We start from the raw sequence: 23,503 nt of genomic DNA, 5'->3' as shown, positions 1-23,503 counted from the left end.
AGATTTGGGCGCCCACGGGAGACAGACGCCCATCTCCCGATTTGGGTCGAAATATGGGCGTCTTTCTCTTTCGAAAATAAGCTGGATAGTAACATAGTAGATGACAGCAGAAAAAGACCTGCACGTTCCATCTAGTCTGCCCAACAAAATAAACTCATATGTGCTACTTCTTGTGTATAACTTATCTTGATTTGTATCTGCCATTTTCAGGGCACAGACAGGAGAAGTCTTGCCCAGCACTAGCCCCGCCTCACAAACACCAGCTGCGCCTCCCAATCTCAGCTAAGCTTCTGAGGATCCATTCCTTCTGAACAGGATTCATGTCCTTCCCATGGTTCACCCTAATGTAGCCCCCCCCCCCCCCCCTTGCAGTTAGATGCTATAGCACTTAAGCATGTCTTGATAGACTAGAGCTTTGGATGCTTACTGCGTAAATTCCAATTTCCCTGCATTAACAAGCACAAAGAGCTATAATTATAGACCTGCCCTATTAATTCCCAATTTTATCCATTGCACAAAAGCCACCATTGCACAAAAGCCACCACAAAGCAAGTTGACCGTATACAAACTTCAGAATTCTTGGCAAGAAATGAATTCAGAATACAAGAATAACTGGGTCCCAAAGATGTGACCTTTTATTTCAGAAACCTGCCAGGGTTATTCATATTAAATAGCTGCCCAATTCAAGAATGCATTTGAGATTGTAAACACTGGATTTGACTTTTCTGAAATGTTAGTTACCTATACTTCTTAAGTTTCCTTTTGTGACTGCAAGGCTTACTCCTGCCAGAATTCTACACCAAAAAAAAAATAATCAAAATTCTGTGCAAAAAATCTACAAATTCTGCAAGTTTGTCATAATTTAACAAATATTACAGCCCCAAAATACAGATACCATCTATATTTTCCCAGCCCCCTCCAAGCACCAATATTTTCCAGCCCCCTCCTTTCCCCCCCCCCAACACAGAATCCACCTTTACAGCCCCCTCCCTCACATCACCCAAATAGCATCCACTTTTTGTTTTTATTTTACAGCTCCCTCCCTCCACCCACAGCATCTACATTTTTTAAAACTTTTTATAACCCCCTCCACCCACATATAGCATCCTTTTTTTTTTAACACAGCTCCCTCACTACACCCACAGGCCATCAATATTTTCTTCAGTCTGCCCCTACACTCACCCGTGAGGTAGGGGCTGCATGGGAGTACCTCTTCAGGGCAGGAAAGAACCCCACTCTTTCCTGCCCAGCCGGCTACCACCGCTCTCTGGCTCGTGCCGCCACTTTTTCCAAATGGTCAAAGAGACTTCCTACGGCAGTCTCACGAGATTACTGCTTGCACAGTCTCGGTGGCCATTTTGAAAAAGCAGTGGTATTAGCCACTAGACCACCACATAGGACTGGGAGGGCAGAGAGGGAGTCAGCCTGTCTGACTTTGCCACTAGCTAGGGGAGGCGGGAAGGCCAGCCATCCAGCCTCAGAGCACAGATTCTGTGCAACTGCAGAATTCTGCACACATTCTGTGCTCTGCAGTCAAGAAGAATCACGGCAAGAGTAAGAGCTTAATGTTCTGAAAACTCATCCAAATCTATATTACTAGATTAAGTGTGCATTCCATAGTTTCTTTTCACACTGACTGAAAGATCGTTTCTTGAATTCATTCTAAAATATACTAGATAAGTTCATGAAGTGATCCCTAATCCTAGTGGAAAGAATAAACTGTTCCTCTCTAACTTGCGCAATACTACTCATCTGACTGAGTGGACTTTGGTCTTTGAAAAGTTTTTTTTTTCCAGTTTTTATTAATGACACATATTAACAATAACAACGTATCACAGCACTTTGTAGCATATCTTCAGACAAACATCACAAAATGTATGTCATCTTTTTGCATCGTTTTCACCCTCCACCCCCTGCCCTCAACCCACTCTATCCCCCACCACCATCCTTTCTTCCCCCCTACCCCTTCTATTAACAGTTCAAAATCCTGCTTCTCGCAACAGGTGTCAAGGTGTCCCAAAAAGGCAGCCAGACTTTACAAAACTGGTCGCCCCTCTGTGAAGCCAGGTCTCCCACTTTCTTCTTTTCCAACATACAACATTGCATCATTAGTCCTCGCCACAGTGATACTCCAGGTGGTTCTGACTGCAGCCATAAAGTTTAATCTATAAGATGCCACTGTAGGGGTGTTACCTGAACACCTTTGTAAGCCTGAGGACTAAGTTATGCTCTAAATCATGCTAAGCCTTACTGTCATGGTTTCTGCAAAACACCCTGCATTGTAGTTTTGTGGAAGATTCCTGTGCCATCAAGGACACTGCATGTCTGAATACCATCTTCGTCTATTGCAGGCATAAAAGGAGGAGATTTATGGTGCCTGGGGTCCCATATGCCAATGAACTCTGAATTCCTGGTTGAGAGAAGCTTCTCTTGCATTCCAGTCCACCTTGCTAAGCAGACTTGACTGGCTGTTGAAAACCAGATAGAGCAGAGGGAAAAGTGAATTTCATCTTAATGGGACTCAGTGACCCACAAGGTGAGTTGTGAACACTTCAATGGTTTGGGTTATCTAGTTCTGTTTTAAAGAAACAAGGGAAATTAGAGCTAATTGGCATGCAGGAGGGCTGATACTAGTGTATAATTTTCTCTTAGGAAAGTCACTGTAACTCATGAATTTAGTGTATTTTACCAGATCAGTTCTATTTTGTGATTTGTTGCCAGAGAAATATTTTTATACTGATCCTTGTTACCTACAATAAAATATATTTATTATCTGTGTCAGAGCATATTCCAGTCATTTCATCATGAATCCAGAGGGAGTAACAACACACCCCTAGACATTACAGTGCTGGCTGCTCCTGCTGAGTAATTGTGCCACTCCTCTGTCATTCCTACATTTTTGGAGGCTCTTCTATGATATGAACCAAGGACCTCTTGGAGAAGTAAGGACAGATAGGTCCCACCCACGCCAGATATCCAAGGCAGGGTTAGCTTACCAATGATAAGCAAACTGACTTCTACATCAGGGAAGGAGTCCCCCACCAGGAAACCCACAATAGCTCCTTAAAGAATATCCACAAATAGTAGGTTGTAGACTAGTACCCAAAAAGGTAGAACCTGGCAGATCAACACAAAGCAAGGCACAGGTTGGCAACCCCAGCTCACTGACGTAGGAATTCAGATTAAACCACCCCACTTTATCCAGCATTTTCTGTCCATGGGCTAAACAAAGCTTGAGAAGAAAATCTCGCACCCTCTGGTATCTTCATATCAACTATTTACCCAGATGTAAGGATAGAGTGAATTGCTGAGGATTCCACAGATCTCCTTCCAATTTACTCCAGAGGACATTACTTGCCACATCTACATGTGTTCCCAGTCTGAATAGACAATTAAAGTCCAAAACACAATGGCCATTGCAAACTCATGATAGCAAAATGGTGGTTGAAGGTCTTAGTGCCCAACATGAAAGGGACACTGCCAATCCCCAGAAGAGGCTTGTCACCTTGTTCAGACACCTGAGCAAAGGTGGATTTATGCTTGATTATATGGTATGGTCATTTCTTTCTCAAGCTGTTTTAAAAAGAGTTTCATTGATGTATGAAGAGAGGTGTGGTAGCTGTGTTAGTCCACTCTTAAAGGTTATCAATAGAAATCAAACAAAATAAAACATGGAAAAGAAAATAAGATGATACCTTTTTTATTTCTCTGTTTATTACCCTCCTCTCACCTACCAACACCCATCCTGTTAGAATATCAATGAAATGCTTTGATGTCCCCATGCATACCCCCACCCTCCCACTCTGTCAGACTGTCAAAGTAATGCTTTGATGTTTCTCTTATATATACTATCTGCTAACACATTTGCTTATTTCCGATCTGACGAAGAAGGGCAACCTTCGAAAGCTAATCAAGAAATGTATTAAGTTACGTCCAATAAAAAAGGTATCATCTTATTTTCTTTTCCATGTTTTATTTTGTTTGATTTCTTTTTTTTTTTTTTTTTTTTTTTTATTTATAACTTTTTAATAGTTTACATCCTGATAATAGTACATCAAAATGAATAAGAATTTGAAACATAAATCTTTTAAAGAATTCTAATACAATGAAACATTCCTTATTTTTTTGTCCACAATGAGAGGATCCAAGACTAGGAAACAAATTTTTCTAAAAGAATTTAACAATTCACATATAGACTGGAAGGATGTCGGAAGCCTGCAGCCTAGACAGTGCAATTAACTGGGAGATGCCATCTCAGGGACATCTTGCATACTCTCCTTAGCTATAATGAAATCACGAAGTTTCATAGGACAGAAAAAAAGGTATTTAACGTCACTTAAGGAAATCATACATCTACATGGATATTGAAGAGTAAAAGTACCTCCCAGGGAAAGGATTCTTGGTTTATATACCAAAAATTCCCTTCTCCTGGTCTGAGTTTCCTTAGCTAAGTCAGGAAAGATTCGAATTTTCCCGCCCATGAAAACAGCATTCATTTTTCTGAAGTAAGAACGCAAAATTAAGTTTTTGTCCATCTCCAATGCAAACGTAACAAGTAAAGTTGCTCGATCTGAAATTTCAGATCGTTCTAGAAAATCAGTTAGATTATCTTGTGGAGTTTCTGGAACTGTTGTCCGAGATATAGGTTTTTTAAGATATTGGATTCTAGTCACCAAAGGGTGATTCTCTAAAGAAATGTCCAGAACTTCCAGAAAGTATTTTTTTTAAGAGTTCTGCTGGTAATATGAAAGGTGAAATCGGAAAACTCAATATCCTGAGATTAGCCCTCTTATACTGATTTTCTATATATTCCATTTTTCGTGCTTGGATTTTATTCCCTTTTATGACCGTCGCCATTGTAGTTTGCATTAATTTAAAATTAGAATCAAAAGTTTGCATTTCAGCCTGATGGGATTCAACTTTAGTGGCTAGTTGGTCAGTTTTTTGATTCAGTTGTCTTATTTCAGTTTGAGTGTAATTAAATATGCGTTGGAGGGATGCATTTACCCCTTGTATGGCTTCCCAGATCGTGTCCATAGTGACAATTGCTGGTTTTTCCACACCACCTCCTAACCCAGAGAATATCTCTTCTTGAGTAAAGGCCAGGGGAAAGTATCCCCCTTCCGTTGTAACAGTACCTGGAGTTGAAGCAAAGGCTGGACCTCTCATTGCCAACGACAAATCGCCCACTTCGGACGTCTGTTCAGTCGACCCATTCTCAGCTCTTGCTTTCCTTCCGGGTTGTGGTGGGGTCAGACCAGTCGGAGGGCTCAGAGTTACTCCCTCTGCACTGTGTTCCGTTCACAGCGGTACAGAAGTTCTAGAAGCAGGATCCTTCGGTCCCGGTGGTCGAATACCAAAGTTTTCTAACATGGGCTGCGACATGGCGGGACCCAAAACTGTGCTCAGAGAGGTAGGAGCAACAGTTTTTCCTTTTCTCTTCCCCATTTCTTAGGGGCACAAATCCAAATCAGAAAATCTCCGGAGCTCACGCTCACATGTCCAGTCTGGAAGCCATCTTGGATCGTCCAGTCTGGAAGCCATCTTGGATCTGTTTGATTTCTATTGATAACATTGATGTATGAAAAAAGTCACTAGGACACAAACTGGTAGGCTTTCATTTGAACACTACTTCCCAGCTGGACTGTGATGACCAGTGTATTTCCATCCCAATGAACTACTCTCAAAACCCTAGCATGTGTAAAAGGAAAAGCAGAAGAGAAAGAGGTTACCTCCCCAGCCAAATCGTGGACTTCCTGGGGTGCAGGGGGAGCGGTCGCTCCCCCAAAAAGATGACCCCTCCCCCCCGCTGCTGCCGCCGCTCTCGCTCTCACCCATCAGCGTTCTCCCTCACTCCGACACCGGTGATTCAGATAGAAGCCTGCCTTAGCAGCCTGCGTCGGAGCCTCTCCCTCAGACGCGTCCCGCCCACCTCTGTGTAAGACAGGAAGTTGTATTACAGGAGGCGGGACGCGTCTGAGGGAGAGGCTCCGACGCAGGCACGTTAAGGCTGGCTTCTATCTGAATCACCGGCGTCGGAGTGAGGGAGAACGCGGATGGGTGGGTGGGCGGAAAAGACAGGACCCCGGGGGGGGGGGGTTTGAAGGATGGCTGGGGGGGGGGAGCAGGGGAAAGAAGAGTCGCTGGTGGTGGACAGAGAGGGCTCAGGGCAGGGGGGGGGAAATCGAAGGATGGCTGGAGGGGGAGCAGGGGAGAGAAGAGAAGAGTCGCTGGTGGTGGGCAGGGAGGGCTCAGGGCAGGGGGGAGAGGAGGGCTGCTGCACACGGGTGGATGGAGGGGAGAGCAGGGTTGCTGGACATGGGTGGATGGAGGGGAGGGCAGGGGGGAGAGGAGGGCTCCTGGACATGGGTGGATGGAGGGGAGAGCAGGGTTGCTGGACATGGGTGGATGGAGGGGAGGGCAGGGGGGAGAGGAGGTCTGCTGGACATGGGTGGATGAAGGGGAAGCAGGGTTGCTGGACATGGGTGGATGGAGGGGAGGGTTCCTGGGTGGGTGGATGGGTGGATAGAGGGGGAGGGCAGGGGAGAGAAGAGTTGCTGGACATGAGTGGGTGGATGGAGAGGAGGGTTGCATTACATGGATGGAGGAGAGGGAAGGGAGAAGAAGAAATGCTGGACATGGATGGAGGAGAAGGGAGGAGTGAGGAAGGAGATGAGATGAGGGAAAAGGAAGAGTAAAAAAACTGCACATGGAGGAAGAAAATAGGCAGAAGCTGGATCCACTGGACAGTCAAGTCTGTGGAGGACCCAGCTTTTACTTACGGATGTAGGACAAGAATTGAAGAAGAAAGGCGGAAAGTAAAGAAATAAATGGAAAGGAAGCCCTGGAAACGGAGTTAAGAGGACAGATAACAGCAGAATAGGATACTGGGCCAGCATGATCAGAAAAACAAAGTCACCAGACAACAAAAGTAGAAAAGATCATTTTATTTTCATTACAGTGTTTGGAATATGTCCACTTTGAGAATCAGGTGCTCAACATTAAAAGTTTATATTTACTTATTTATGGCATTTTATCCCACATTAAACATGAATTAGGGTATTTTGTGGCTCTACATGAGAATTGTGATATCATGATCCCTAGTTTCATATTGTTGATGGTCTGCATTTTCCGTATGGGTGGTATATTGGTGTATTAGGTTCTGCCCAGTGTAATATTTATGTTACAGTAAGGTTCTGAGTGTGTTTTTGCACAAAGTTGTGCATAGTGTTTTGAAGTTGAGCGATTGTGGTTAGTATATGCTTTGAGCAACCACTTTATTCTTTGACATATGATATATATCTAATATCTAAGTTTAATAAAAGGTATTGTGACTTTTATTTTTATTTATTTTTTCTGTGTTAGACAATTATGGATTTAAGCTCCACCCCTGGCCCCACCCCTAACCCCGCCCCTTTAGCCTCCCCAAACAGTTGGTTCACCGACCGCCTATGCCTGGATCACAGCAGAGGTGTGATCTGGCTGGTCACGTGGAGGAGTGTCCTTCAGCATAATCTCCAGGTTGTCAGCATCCAGGACAATGACAGCCATCAGGACCTTCTCGACCCCAATTACCTCACTGTGCTGATGACACTCCCCCCCCCCCCCCCCCCCCCCCACACACAGGAGCTCCATGATATGCAAGTCTGCTTATCTTTGAAAATTTGAATGGCGATATCTCTATGCTCAAATGAGTGGCAACCTTTGGCTTTGCTTTTCTGCTTCTCTTCCATAGGGGATTGGGGTTTTGACTTGTGAGCATACAACCTACTGCACATAGTCCAAGACAGACCTGGACTCGGAGTAAGATGGTAAGTGATCTTGCTTACAAGCCATTATAGATAAAAGAGCTGGAAGTTTGCAAACTATATACTAGCTGGTGTTTATTCACCATTTTATTTTAGCTTTGGCCAAGTAGGTGAGGTGATTTTTGACCACCACTTAGGTTTCTTTTTTTCACTCTTCATTTCTTACACTAACCATTGTCTGCTTAGTTGTTTTATTATGAATGAGCTATTAGATGAGTTTGTATTTCTTTTTATATTAATCCAACATTGAGTTTTATGTACATGTTTTGGTATTTCTATTTATGTATTCATACTTATTTATTTTTACTAACACTGTTTTATTAGTATTATCTAGTCCCTGACGCAGCCCTTGCATGGGCAAAACATAGCCTGTGTTGGGATGTTGTAGGGGAAAGCTTGGGAATGTAAACTGTCAAATTGATACTTGGGTCTTGCAGCTCAAGGACTGGCAGATATAACAGTCTTGGGACACAGATGCTGTTCAAGGAACCTAATCGAATGAAAGAGGGCTTACATTTGAGATAGACAATAACCTGCAATAACCTGCTTCACAGAGGATGCATGTGAACCTTTCCCTGGGCCACAACTGACCGCAGCTTAGTGGAGTTGCCTGGGGCAAGTTATAACTAACTTCCCCAGGCTGGTGGCGGGTGATTAGAGTAGTGTTAAATCCATCAAGCTACGGCTTGGTGAAGATGGGTTAGACGCACCTTGCTGCGTGGTGAGAGCGTCCTGGGTACTGTATTGGTCAGTCTTGCTTATGGTGGTGGATCAGGTGCATTACTTGTAGCTTTCAAGTACATACAGTTTAGCTTGGATATCCTGATTTTGGTCGTTTGAGAAAACAGTCATGTCTTAATAAACCTGTGGCTAAGTTGTTCACACTTAATTAACAAAGTGTATGTGTTATTTATTAATTTGAGTTTTGAGTGCAAAGGGGTTGGGACAGGGTGTCACAGTTAAGTTATCATGGAGTTTAATTCCTCCTGAAGTCCAGTTTTCTTTATGAACAGACACATAAAATCTACTAAGGCTTCACTAGAAACATTAGCCTTGCATTGAAACACATTTTGCAAACCACAGTATAGGCAGTTTCCTGCTCAGTGTCCTCCCTCTGCTTTTCAAATAGTTGAAACAATTCAAGATAATTCTCAGGGTTACTATGAGTAAGAAAAACAGTACCCTGTAAATGGAAGCTTTCTCCAAAATCACCCAGAGTTAGCCATGCTGATAAGAGTCACACAACAAAGCACAGAACTCAGCAATTAGCCAAAACTATCTGTTGTCCCACCCCCCCCACCCCCACCCAAAAAAATATATATAAACCACAAAGAAGTGGTACAATTACTCAGCGGGAGCAACGAGCACCATAATGTATAAGGGTGTGTGATATCACTACTCCCTCTGGATTTGGGATAAAATGACTGGACTATTCAAGCTCCGACAATTTTTCTTATTTTTTTTAAACTATAGGTAACAAGGATTAGTACAAAAAAAGCAGCTAGCATGCAAAAATTTATCTGTCAACAAATAAATCACTAAATGGATCTGATCTAGTAAAATGCACTAATAATGCCTGAGAATTACAATTATTTTCTTAAGAGAAAAATACACCACATATCAGCACAAGTGAAAACACAACCCTCACACATGCTAATTAGCTCTGGCTTCCCTTTTTTGTTTCAGATGTCTAGATATCCTTGATTGTGGTAAACCAACTTGAGAGAGGCACGTTTTCTTTCAGCTGTTGTTAAATCACCTTTAGAGTTCGTGAAGAAGTGAACACGAAGCTGCAGAGTCGAACTCGAGGAGGTTGATTGCGGTAAAGAAGAAGAAAAAGATATAATGTAGCAGAGTGTGGGAACGCCTAAGAAACTGAAATATTCACAGTATGGGCACACTGTATTCCTTTAATGGAGAAGCGGTGAAGTACCACCTGAGACCACTAGGAGTGGGTATCGCGGATTGTAAGCCAACTCAGAGACGGACCACTGACTCATAAGCTAAGTGCCTGTATTATAGGATCTACAACTAAATGATTCATCAAACAGCGCTATGGACACATGCAGGGGCATAATCGAACGAAAACGTCTATCTCCATGGGCGTTTATCTCCGAGAACGGGTCCGTGAAGGGGCGGACCGAAGCGTATTTTCGAAAAACATGGACGTTTATCTTTTTTTGAGCTGGGCGTTTTTGTTTTTCAGCGATAATGGAAACGGAAAGCGCCCAGCTCAAAAACGAATAACTCCAAGACATTTATTCGTGGGAGGGGCCAGGATTCGGAGTGCACTGGTCCCCCTCACATGCCAGGACACCAACCGGGCACCCTAGGGGGCACTTTTACAAAAACAAAAAAAAAGGTAAAAGAGCTCCCAGGTGCATAGCACCCTTCCCTTGTGTGTTGAGCCCCCCAAATCCCTCTCAAAACCCACTGCCCACAAGTCTACACCATTACTATAGCCCTAAGGGGTGAAGGGGGGCACCTACATGTGGGTACAGTGGGTTTGGGGGGCGGTTTGGAGGGCTCCCATTTACCAGCACAAGTGTAACAGGTGGGGGGGGGGGGGATGGGCCTGGGTCCACCTGCCTGAAGTCCACTGCACCCCCTAATAACTGCTCCAGTGACCTGCACACTGCTGCCAGGGAGGTGGGTATGACATTTGAGGGTGAAAATAAACAGTTGTGAAACGGCATATTTTGTGGTGGGAGGGGGTTTGTGACCACTGGGGGAGTCAGGGGAGGTCATCCCCGATTCCCTCCAGTGGTCATCTGGTCATTTAGGGCACTTTTTGGGGCCTTATTCGTGGAAAAACAGGGTCCAGGAAAAGTGCCCTAAATTCTCGCTAAAAGCGCATATTTTTTTTCTATTATCGGCGAAAGACGCCCATCTCTGATCGGCAGATAACCACACCCCAGTTCCGCCTTCACCACGCCTTCGACACGCCCCCATCAACTTTGTCCGGCATCCGCGACGGAGTGCAGTTGAAAACGTCCAAATTCGGCTTTCGATTATACCGCTTTATTCGTTTTTGTGAGATAAACGTCTATCTCCCGATTTGGGTCACAATATAGGCGTTTTTCTATTTCGATTATAAGCAGGATAGTACATCAAAGTTTTGAAGTATCAGAGAGAGAAAAAGTAATCATAGGAGTGATATTCCCTACACTATTGGCACATGTTTAGGTGCAAGACACTGGACAGAGTGAATGAGAGAATACATCCAGATATTTTAAGCATGGTATTAAATTTATGATTTACTTTAGAGCACATAAGGGTTTTTGCTCATAAGTATTAAAAACAAAAGACAGTGGAGATATTCTATGATCGAAAAGCTTGTCCATCCGTTTGGGTGAGTTTATACTCTGAGATTTCTCCACTATTATACAAAAATATTTCAACGGTTGTTGATTGGATACTGGATTATTTATTCTCTCATTTTCTCTTTCCTTATCATACCCTGGCTCTTTGGCGATTTTAGATTTCCTGGATGGCACAGCACATTTTGCACAAAACTGCAATGCAGGGAATTTTACAGAAACCATGACAGTATGGCTCAGAGCATGGTTTAGAGCAAACGTTAGGCCTCAGACCCAACTTTGTAAACCTCTATCATTTCTGTTATTACTCTTCTCCAAATTCAAGAGTCCTAAATTGCCAAGCTTCTCTTCATAAGAACTAATCCATCCCAATCATGTCATCACCTTTTTCTGTACATTTTATAGTTCTAGTATCACATTTCAGACAGAACTGCTTACATACCAGATATGGCTGCACCAAATATCTATTCTTTCCAAACAACTCCTATCATACAACCTTTTTTTATCCATTGCTTCACAGCAAATGCCCACAATACCAAGATTAATTCATTGAGTGGTTAGCCCATTAATTGAGTGGTTAGCCCATCACTGTGTACCTGCAGTTTGGATTTCTGACAGTTAAACGGTGTATATTTCCTCCTGATGCAGTAACGAAACAGGGGATCCCGCTGTGGTTCTTGGTTCCACGATATAATGGAAATTAATGGCTCTTCAGCGTTACAGGGTCATTAGTTACCCCGTCGATGAAAGAAGCTAAGTGACTATGTTTGGATTCCATTAACCCTTTTTTCACATCATTACTGACATTTAAAAGCACTTTTTCAGTCCGTTCTCGGGCATACATTAGGTGACTTCATTCTTGCAATATTTTGTGTAATTTTTGGGGATCTCTACACCCTCTGTTTTCTTGTTACAGTGTTTTTCTCCCATCTCGGGAGTTTTTTTACACTGTGGTTGGTTTCAGTTTGGGTAGAGAAGCCTATGATGAGGAGTTTGTTAAAGGGATTAGCCATTAATGAAGGCACCTTAAACTCGTATAATCTCAAGTTCTTTAGGAACGTGTCTGCAATTTTGAAGTCCAGAGCTGATACTGATTGAATGAGAGCTTGTTTAAGTAAAGTTCTATTTTGTAGCTCTTCAGCTCTACTGGGAAATTTTGAGTTTTTCCCTATATGTACCATCTTATATTTGCCTATATTAAATTTTATCTGCTATTTAGATGAATCAGTTCCCCAGTCACACCAAATCCAATTCCTCACACTCTACCTTATTCATTAAGGAAAAATTATGTTCTTACCTGATAATTTTCTTTCCTTTAATCATACCAGACCAGTCCAAACTAATGGTTGTATCTATCTACCAGCGGAAGGAGACAGAGAGAAAATAGTTCCAAGTAAACTGCCCTTAAGGGTATCGTGCAGCCTGGAATGTAACACAGTTAATATCAAACAGGCAAACTCTTGGAGCCAAAATGCAGAATCTCACTGCTCCTGCTTGGCCAAAGGCAACTTCAACCTCCCCTCACAGTAAAGTAAGCGGGAGGGAATGGTTCCTACTGAGCTTGCCCAAGCACATAGAGATCTACCCCTGAATCCGGGGAAAGAACTCTGTGATCCCAAGTAACAGGAGTCATACAGAGCTGGCACAACAAGTGGCAGGAGACTGAATAGAGAAGATGAAGTAGGCAGTGCTGTAGGATATCCCACCGTATTGAAGAGTCGTGGAACAGCCAGGGATACCTAAAGGAAACAACACTCTGACAGAATTTAGCCAGGGAGGGCATCTGGACTGGTCTGGTATGATTAAAGGAAAGAAAATTATCAGGTAAGAACATAATTTTTCCTTGTCATTTATACCAGACCAGTCCAGACTAATGGGATGTAGCAAAGCAGTTTCCCAAAGATGGGGGGGGGGGGGGGGGGGGGGGGAGAGAAAAGAAGAATGCAGAAGGTTGAAAAATCAACAAAGCTACATACACAGCAAAAAACGATTTGAATATCCGAACCACCAGGCTACCAAAATGGAACAGAGTTAGATGCTAGAAAAGGAACTGAAGCCTTAGGACATAAAACAAACATCCTGAGCAAAAGAAAAATTATGTGCCTCTGTTCCGAGAGTAGCAAAAGAAGCAGCAAGAGATACTCATGTCAAAGGACCCCCCCTTGGAAGGAAGTCAACAGTCGTATCCGAGCAACAAGGATAAGAACTGTCTCTCCTAGACCAGGTTCCACTTCTCCGACCCCTGGCAGGACAAAGGCTAACTCCCAAACCTGCTGGTCTGCCTTGAGTCCAAGATGGTCAGATGAAGCGACCCTAACAAGTAGTAGGAGTAAGCAACCCCAAACAGTGCACCACACTTCATAGAAGAAAGGAAACAAGGCCCAGGAACCACCCAGACCCGCGCCTAGTGAATCAAACTCCACAGAGCAAGAAGAGACTCCAGAGTCGAGAGAACCAACTAACAGGAGCGCTAGTCTCTCCATGAGAACCATGAAGAAAAGGGCAGCAGCATACCAGGGTACAAACGTAGAAAAAGAGTACTCCTCAACCAGCTCGCTCTGGACTTAGGGATGAAAGAACAGAGCCAAGAGAACAAAAGGAGACAAAAAGAAAGAGTCAAGAGCCACACTGTGGGGAAAAGATCCCCAAGGTGCCAAGTAGCCAGAATAAGAGCAGAGAAGAATTCAAACTCCAACAATGGAAAAGCTTCTCGCCAGCCACCAAGAGACTACGGCAAGAAAAGGTGCCACAGGAATGGTAGCTAAAAGGATAACTAAACTGCGGTATGCCACATCTGCCGAGAAGTTACTGTATCCAACCCGCAGAAAAGAGCTGGGGTTGACCGACAAAGTGAAACAGTGCCCAACAGGCAACGGTGAAAATACGCTCCACAGTCAGAGACTTAACTGTGGTCAAGGGCCAGAAACGAAGCTGTGCTCATCAGGCAGAGCAGGATCTGTGTTCAACGAGAACAAACGGATTTGCACTCAAAGCACACAAACTGAGCCATGCATCATGGGCAAAGAAAAAGTTGCACACCTCTGCCAAAGATAGAAATGCACTGAACAAGCAGAGAAGAAGCTGAGAGTAACAAAGAGGATGAGCAGTGCCGTACTGAAAGACCTGGATGTTCGAGGTACCTGCAGAACTGAAGCTGCGGTAGCGATGGAACTGTGTATAAAACGCAGACAAGGAGCTGCTTTCCACATGCAAAAAAGCAGCTGCGCTCCTGACACCAGCAAGGAACTGCGCTCTAGACGCCAACAAGGAGCTATGCTTCCTACGCAGACATGAAGCTGTGTAGCACCTGTAGTCACAGAGCTGTGCTCCACATACCACCTTGGAACTTCGTCTAATTTGCAGAGAAGAGTTGTGCTAAACTCACAGAGATGGAGCTGCGCTCTGCACGCAGACAGGGAGCTGCGTTCCATACGCAAAGAGAGAGAGCTGCATGCCACACACAGACAAGGAGCTGCGTTCCACAGGCAGACACAGGACTGCGCCCCACACCAAGACCTGCAGAGAAAGAACTACACTCAACATGTGACAATGGAGCTCAAATTTCGTACCCCTGAGCTAAAGCCAATCTGGAACTGTGGAACTGTGCCCAACATTCAGCGATGGAGCCGTGCCCAACATGGAACAGTGGAACTGCATGGAATGATGAAGCCGTGCCGAACATGGAACGGTGGAACTGCATGGAATGATGGAGCCGTGCCCAACATGAAATAGTGGAACTGCATGGAATGATGGAGCTGCGCTCAACATGCAACGATGGAGCTGTGCCTGACAAGCAAAATGCATAGATGGAGCCCCGGGGGAACAGCCAGAAAAGAAGGTGCTGCCAGGAGGCGAACAGGAAAGGAGCACAACTTGTGAAAATGCAGACCTGGCGCTGCACTCCCCTGGCCCAGAGGGACTAAAACTACAAAAAGAGAAAGCCCTGTGCCCCAAGAGACACTCTCGGCCCCCAAGTGGTCTCTGAGCCACAATGACTGCCCTCCTAGGCAACCGATACGGAACAGCCGTCAACGTAGAGAAAGAACTCCTGCCAAGAGGGAGGTAAGCATCACAGATCTGGAACCCTCTGACTATAGGGAGCAAAATACAGTCATAAGGCAGTGAGGAAGAAACAACTCTCACCAGGCCAGGAACAAAGAGGAAGCTAGCCACTAACACCAAACTGAAGAAAAACCAGCTAAGGGAGAGTCAAACTCCTCATCTAGAACAGAGCCACTTCCCTGCAGAAAAGTAGAGAAAAGCACAGAGCTAAGAGGCAATGATCCAGATGCACAGCAATAGATCTGCTCAGCAGGAAAGAACTGCGAACCTTACAGAAAAAGGAAGGAGAGCCAAATGTGCCAGGAGAGAGGCGCCTGAAACTACAAAAGGCAAAATCCACCTGTGCCAGGCTAAAACTCCCGCCTGAAAGCAAGGGAAGCAAGGAACAACTGTGGCAAACTAGTCCTAAAAAGGCACATTCCCGTAAAGACACAATGAACTGAGTCCAAGCAAAAGACTGGCAAGAAAGGCACTCCCGAGGGTACTCGGAAGAGGGATTTGAGTTAGCAATTGCACACCTAGGGCAACTTGGACCCCTGCCAGAAGGAAAGTACCCTGCAGACAAACTAGAGCAGACAGGAGGGATCCATGGGGACGAGAGAACCACAACCTCCCTAAGGAAGAGAGGAAAAACTGCTGCCAAAAAAAGAATCAAATAGCAGAGGCGTCTCAAGCAAGATGCCTGAAGCAGTAGAGACCGGACGGTCTGAAAAAGAATTAGCCAACAGCCGCGTAAGGCTGACAGGAATGAAAAAATAGCCCTGGACTAAAAAGACCGAGCCTGCAGCCAAACACAGCCAGCGAGAGACTTCCCCCACTTTGGAAATGGCAGACTAAGACCTCCGAACCACAAAGGTACAAGTTCCTGCAACAGGGCTGCCCTCTAAGCCAGCCGCTGTCTAGGACCGTGAAGAGGAGAAAAACAACTGAGTTTCGTGATCCAGACACAAGCTGTGCCCCACACACAAAAAAAAAAAAAATCAAAGCAACTGGTACCAGCTCGGAAGGGTCCAAGATCAGAATCAAGTGCCAGTCAGCGAAATTCAAAGAAAATCCCCAAACGGCCCCCTAGAATACATTGCCAAAGGTGGGAAAATAAATCAGGTAAAAGGCAAGAGAAAGAAGGAAAAACAAAGTTGTTTCTTTTTCTTCTTTTTTTTTTAAACAACCTTCACTAGTAACAGGAATAAATAAAGGTTTACCTCAGAGGCAGAAAAGGAGGGAAGAAAAGTTTCTTCTTCCTTTTTTTTTTTTTAAACAACCTTCTTCACTAGTGATAGAAATAAGGGAAAATTAGGTTCTTATCTTGGTAATTTTCTTTCCTTTAGTCACAGCAGATGAATCCATTAACTGATGGGTTGTATCTGCCTACCAGCAGGTGGAGATAGAGAACAATGAAAAAACATAGTGCCTCTTGGACGGCTAGCCCCAACTGCCTTCAGTATTTGAGATTTCCAAAGCAGAGGGAACCATAAAGGTATAATAACATAAACTTTCCTCACAGCGAACAAATGCCCCAGAACAGGAGCAATAACCATACAAAAGAGGGATGAACGCAACCTCCTGTAGTAGAATATCATGTAGAAATTTTGAGAACTGGTATCCAACTTCTCCCAATGAGATCTATATCTGCATGAAAGATCTGAACAAAAAACAAGTCAGACAGGGAGGGGGATCATGGATTCATCTGCTGTGACTAAAGGAAAGAAAATTACCAAGGTAAGAACCTAATTTTCCCTTCCTTGTCATCAGCAGCAGATGAATCCATTAACTGATGGGATGTACAAAAGCAATCCCTACGTAGGGTGGGAACAGGCCACACCGTGAGCAAGCACTTGTGCTCCAAAAATAGCGTCCTGCTTCGCTGCAACATCCAGCCTATAATACCGGACAAATGAGAGCTGAGAAGCCCAAGTAGCCGCACTACAGATCTCTTGAAGAGAGAGTGCACCAGTTTCAGCCCACGAGGAAGAAATCACTCTCGTGGAATGCGCCTTAAACGCTTCAGGCGAAGACCGACCTGAAAGCAGATGTGCAGCAAAAATGACGTCCTTGAGCCAACGGGCTATAGTGGCCTTAGACGCCGGGCCTCCACACCGAGGACCTGACAACAAGATAACAAGGTGATCAGAAGTCCTGAAGTCATTTGACATTTGTAGATACTGCAACAGACATCCAGAAGATGTAACTGGCCAAAGGAGTCCGGGAATTCTTCCCTAGAAAAGGAAGGAAGAAAAATGGGCTGCTTCAGGTGAAACGCTGAAACCACCTTAGGCAGGAAGGAAAGCACTGTACGTACCGTTACTCCGGACTCCGAGAATTGCAGAAAAGGGGCCCGACAGGACAGCGCCTGCAGCTCAACACACGTCTAGCCGATGTCATGGCCACCAAAAAGACTGTCTTGAGAGTCACATCCTTCTTCGAAGCTCGCTTAAGCGGCTCGAAGGGCGAACACTGAAGAGCCTTAAACACCAGCCCCAGGATCCAGGCCAGACAGGGCAACCGGACAGGACGGAACCTAAGCACCCCTCTGAGAAATTGGGCAATGTCCGGATGAGCAGCAAGGGACAAGCCAGCGACTTTCCCTCGATAGCATGATAATGTTGCCACTTGCACCCGCAGGGAATTGTAAGCCAAGCCTTTTTGTAAGCCCTTCTGCAAAAAGTCCAGCACTGTCGAGACTGTAGCCCGCGGGCCTGCAAGAGAGTGGAGATGACCTTGTTAGAGTAGCCTTGTCTCTCAATTGCGCCCTCTCACTAGCCAGGCCGTAAGACCTAATCGGCAGGGATCCTCCATAGACACCGGACCCTGAACTTGTGCCCTCTCAATAGCCAGGCCGTAAGACCTAATCGGCAGGGATCCTCCATAGACACCGGACCCTGAACCAACAGGTTCGGCACCAGGGGCAAATGCACCGGAACGACCACCAACATCCGGCGGAGATCCGTATACCACGGACGCCTTGGCCAATCTGGAGCGATGAGAACCACCAGACCTCGGTGCTGTCGAATCCGCAGTAGGCCTCGCCCTATCAAGGGCCAAGGAGGGAACAAATAAAGGAGCTCCGAGGGCCAGGGTTGAGCCAGAGCATCCAACCCCGCCGAGTGAGGATCTCTCCTTCTGCTGAAAAAGCGGGGTACTTTGGCGTTTGCACTTGACGCCATTAGATCCATTCCGGGAGTCCCCCATTTGGCACAAATCTGAAGAAAAACTTCTTCTGCCAGTTCCCATTCCACTGGGTCGATTTGATGCCTGCTGAGAAAATCGGCTTGCACGTTGCTCTGACCTGCTATGTGAGCTGCCAACAGAAGCTGCAGGTGTAGCTCGGCCCAGTGGCAAATCTAATCGGCCTCCACGGCCAGGGCCCTGCACTGAGTGCCTCCCTGACGATTTATGTATGCCACCGCTGTCGTGTTGTCTGACAGAACCCGGACAGCAAGCCCCTTCAGAGTCTTTTAAAAGGCCATAAGAGCCCGGAATATCGCTCTCCGCTCCAAGCGACTGATGGACCACCCCGCTTCCATGGGTGTCCACAGACCCTGAGCATAGCTTCCCTGGCAATGCGCTCCCCAGCCCAGAAGGCTGGCATCTGTTATCACCAGGCACCAGGAAGGAAGCGCAAGAGGCATTCTTTGGCACAGCATCCTGTCGGAGAGCCACCACTCCATACTGAGCCGGGCCGCAGGGAGCAACGTTAGTCTGCGTTGATATTCCTGGGACATTGGAGACCATTGCTGAAGCAGGGCAATCTGCAGAGGCCTCATTTGCGCTATCACCCAAGGCACCACCTCCAAGGTGGCCGTCATCGACCCCAGCAGCTGGACAAAGTCCCAAGCTCGCGGGCGAGGCATCCGCAGGAGCAGACGGACCTGATTCTGAAGCTTGCACCGCCTTTGGTCGGGGAGAAAGACAAACCCCGATGCTGTGTCGAACCGGACCCCCAAATACTCGAGAGACTAAGAGGGGGTCAGGTGACTTTTGGGTGTATTGACCACCCATTCTAGCGCCTGCAGGATCGCCACCACTCTGGCTGTGGCAAGACGACTCTCGGTTGTCGAATCCACTCTGATGAGCCAGTCGTCGATATAAAGGGTGAACTCTGATACCCTCTCGCCTGAGACAGGCAGCTACGACCACCATTACCTTGAAAAAGGTACGGGGAGCTGTGGCTAGGCTGAAAGGCAAGGCCTGAAACTGGAAATGCTTTCCCAACACCGCAAAGCGGAGGAACCGCTGGTGTGGAGGCCAGATAGGAATGTGCAAATAAGCTTCTTTTAGGTCCAGAGATGTGAGAAACTCTCCTGGCTGTACCGCTGCAAAGACGGAGCGCAGGGTTTCCATGCGAAAATGTCGTACTCTAAGAGCCTCGTTGACTCTTCGTAAGTCAAGGATCAGTCTGAAAGACCCGCCTTTTCGAGGCACGACAAAATTAATGGAATAGCGGCCGCAGCCGCGTTCGGCAGGAGGCACAGGGATCACCGCTCCAAGGTGCAACAAGACTTGTAAGGTCTCCTCTACCGCCGCCCGTTTTACGGCAGTGCCGCATTGGGACTCCACAAACACGTCTCTACTACTACTACTTAACATATCTAAAGCGCTACTAGGGTTACGCAGCGCTGTACAATTAACATAGAGGGACGGTCCCTGCTCAAGGAGCTTACAATCTAAGAGACAAGTGAACGGACAGTCCGATAGGGGCGGTCAAATTGGGGCAGTCTGGATTTAGTGAATGGTAAGAGTTAGGTGCCGAATGCAGCATTGAAGAGGTGGGTTTTAAGCAAAGACTTGAAGATGGGCAGGGAGGGGGCTTGGCGTAAGGGCTCTGGAAGGTTGTTCCAAGCATAGGGTGAGGCGAGGCAGAATGAGCGGAGCCTGGAGTTGGTGGTGTTGGAGAAGGGTACAGAGAGGAGGGATTTGTCCTGTGAACTGAGGTTACGGGCGGGAACATAGGGGGAGATGAGGGTGGAGAGGTAGTGAGGGGCAGCAGACTGAATGCATTTGTAGGTAAGAAGGAGAAGCTTGAATTGAATGCGGTATCTGATTGGAAGCCAGTGAAGTGACCTGAGGAGAGGGGTGATATGAGTAAAACGGTTTTGGCGGAATATGAGACGTGCCGCAGAGTTCTGAACAGATTGAAGGGGGGATAGATGGCTAAGTGGGAGGCCAGTGAGGAGTAAGTTGCAGTAGTCAAGGCGAGAGGTAATGAGAGCATGGACGAGAGTTCGGGTGGTGTGTTCAGAGAGGAAAGGGCGAATTTTGCTGATGTTAAAGAGGAAGAAGCGGCAGGTCTTGGCAGTCTGCTGGATATGCGTAGAGAAGGAGAGGGAGGAGTCAAAGATGACTCCGAGGTTGCGGGCAGATGAGACGGGGAGGATGAGGGTGTTATCAACTGAGATAGAAAGTGGAGGAAGAGAAGACGTGGGTTTTGGTGGAAAGACGATGAGCTCAGTCTTGGACATGTTCAGTTTCAGGTGGCGGTTGGACATCCAGGCAGCAATGTCGGATAGGCAGGCTGATACCTTTGCCTGGGTCTCTGCGGTGATGTCTGGTGTGGACAGATATAGCTGGGTATCATCAGCATAGAGATGGTACTGAAAACCATGAGAGGAGATCAGGGCACCCAGGGAAGAGGTGTAGATTGAGAAGAGAAGGGGTCCAAGGACCGATCCCTGGGGAACACCAACAGATAGGGGGATAGGGGTGGAGGAAGATCCGTGAGAGTGAACTCTGAAGGTGCGGTGGGAGAGATAGGAGGAGAACCAGGAGAGGACAGAGCCTCGGAACCCAAATGAGGACAATGTGGCAAGAAGTAAGTCATGATTCACAGTGTCAAAAGCGGCGGATAGATCAAGGAGGATGAGGATGGAGCAGTGGCCTCTGGATTTGGCAAGGAACAGGTCATTACAGACTTTAGAGAGTGCTGTTTCTGTCGAGTGAAGAGTGCGGAAACCAGATTGAAGTGGATCGAGGATGGTATGAGAGGAGAGAAAATCAAGGCAGCGACTGTGAACGGCACGCTCAAGTATTTTGGAGAGGAAGGGTAGGAGGGAGATGGGGCGGTAGTTGGAGGGACAGGTAGGGTCAAGTGATGGTTTTTTGAGGAGAGGTGTGACTACGGCGTGCTTGAAGGTGTCAGGGACAGTTGCAGTGGAGAGAGAGAGGTTGAGGATATGACAGATGGAGGGGGTGACAGTATGAGAGATGATGTTAAGTAAGTTGGTGGGGATGGGATCTGAAGAGCAGGTGGTGGGTTTTGATGAGGAAAGAAGGCTAGCGGTTTCCTCCTCTGTGATGACAAAAAAGGAGGAGAAGGAGACCGGGGCACCAAATTCCAGTCGGTAACCTTCTCTGATCAGGTCCAGGACCCACTGATCTGAGGTAATCTTGGTCCACTCTCTAGAAAGAGGGAAAGATGTCCTCCTATTGCAGGCAAGGAGGAGTGGACCAACGTCCCATCATTGTGGAGGACGTCCCTGAACTCCTGGCCTTGAACCGGCCCCTGCGGAACGTTTGTCCATGCGAAAGGAGTTCCTCTGCCGAAAACGGGCACGTTGAGAAAACCCAGTAGAGCGCCCCGGGCGATACCTGCGAGCTTCACGGAAATGAGGTCTGGAAAAGGAGGGAAACACAGAACCCCTGGAAGAAGGCCTCAGCCTATCCTCAGGTAACCGCTGGGGTTTAGATTCCCCCAGGTCTTTCACAATCTTCTCTAATTCCTCTCCAAATAACAGGAGGCCCCGAAAGGGTAGCCTCACCAGCCTTTGCTTAGAAGCCATGTCAGCCGCTCAATGCCGCAGCCAAAGAAGGCGGCGGGCGGACACCGCCACAGACATCTGTTTAACCAAAGCTCTGACCAGATCATAAAGGGCGTCAGCCAAAAATGACAGGGCCGACTCCATCCGTGGGGCAACCTCAGAAAGGGGGCCCACACCATTGGCAGGCTGTTCCACTGCCTGTTGTAGCCAGGAAAGACACGCCTGGGCTGCATAGGAACTGCAAATAGATGCCCTCAAGGCAAGGCCTGCAATTTCAAAGGACCGCTTCAGCGTGGACTCCAGCTGCCGGTCCTGCATGTCTTTCAAAGCGACCCCTCCCTCAACTGGTAGAGTGGTCTTTTTTGTCACTGCCGTGACCAACGCATCCACTTTAGGCATCCCCAAAGGGGCCAAGTGCTCCTCACGCAGAGGGTAAAACACTTTCAAAGGCCCATAGGGGTCAGACCATTGAGCAGAAATAAGCTCTTGGATGGAGTCATGCACCAGAAAGGCCTGAGTAGGCTTCTTAGTACTCGCCATCCTAAGATTAACAGAGGAGGCCTCGCCTTCAGCAGGATCATCAATCGAGAGGGCCTGCAAGGTGTCAGTAATGAGAGCTGGCAGCTCGTTGCAGTGGAAAATCCGGACCGCATTGGGACCATCCAAATCCAGTGGCAAACAGGCACCCTCCTCTGGATCATCCGTCCCTGAGGGCCTGCCAGATCCCTCAGACTCTCCACAGCCTGACCACGGGGGGGGGGGGGGGGGGGGAGGATATGCGCCACTTTCAGAGGGGGAATTTACCCGTCTATGTTTAGCGTGTTTCCAATGCTTGGGGGAGGAAATAACCTCTGAAGTCATCCCCAGGGCATCAACACCCGGCGGGAAGCCAGGATGCAATGCAGTGTCAGACACCTGCGGCAGAGCACTTTTCAGCATGAAAGCCTTATGCATTAAAAGCACAAACTCAGGGGAGAAAAACTCACCCTGACCCTCCAAATTAGGAGAAACGGATGTAGGAGCTCCTCTGGCAGCCTCTAAACGAGGCGTCCCCCTGCACTCAGACTCCTCCGCAACCGCGAGGGTCGAGACATGCAGCTCTTCCAAAATGGCGCCCGCTGCAGCTCCATCGAGCGGGAAGAAACATCGCTCACCATGCTCATACTAGCGTGAGCGTCTAAGGAGCACGTTTTACACAGCCCCGCTGCTGATCTGCGTTTACCACAACAAGAGCAGCGCTTAACTCCTTCAGCAGCCATCACCCGACAGGACGGGAATATAGCAATAAAATGGTGGCTTTGCGCCAAAACTTACCCCGATCAGACCGGCGTCCGCGGGACCTCCCCAGAGAAGCTGGGCACCACTCTCACCTCAGAGGACCGAGTCAACGAGCTTCAGTCAAGCTGCACAGAACCAGAATCACTGGAAAAAGCCTCAGAACAGCCACGCAGTAAAAGCGCGCTTTTTTTTTTTTTTTTTTTTTTTAACGCTGTGAGGAAAGTTGGAGGCAGGCAGCAACAGAGGAACTCCGGGAGCTGGGGGGAATGGGTAAGGCAGG

General features: G+C 46.9%; 1 protein-coding gene across 1 annotated transcript in view; it reads right to left on the bottom strand.

The window, feature by feature from the left end:
• STK39 (serine/threonine kinase 39) overlaps nt 1-23,503 on the bottom strand; it is a 479,134-nt gene that overhangs the window by 242,084 nt on the left and 213,547 nt on the right. The window lies entirely within an intron of this gene.

Source organism: Microcaecilia unicolor, chromosome 7 (assembly GCF_901765095.1).
Source record: "Microcaecilia unicolor chromosome 7, aMicUni1.1, whole genome shotgun sequence".
In the NCBI taxonomy this organism is placed as follows: Eukaryota; Metazoa; Chordata; class Amphibia; order Gymnophiona; family Siphonopidae; genus Microcaecilia; species Microcaecilia unicolor.
The sequence above is the reverse complement of the archived record's forward strand: the minus strand, read 5'-3'. Positions and strand labels throughout refer to the sequence as shown.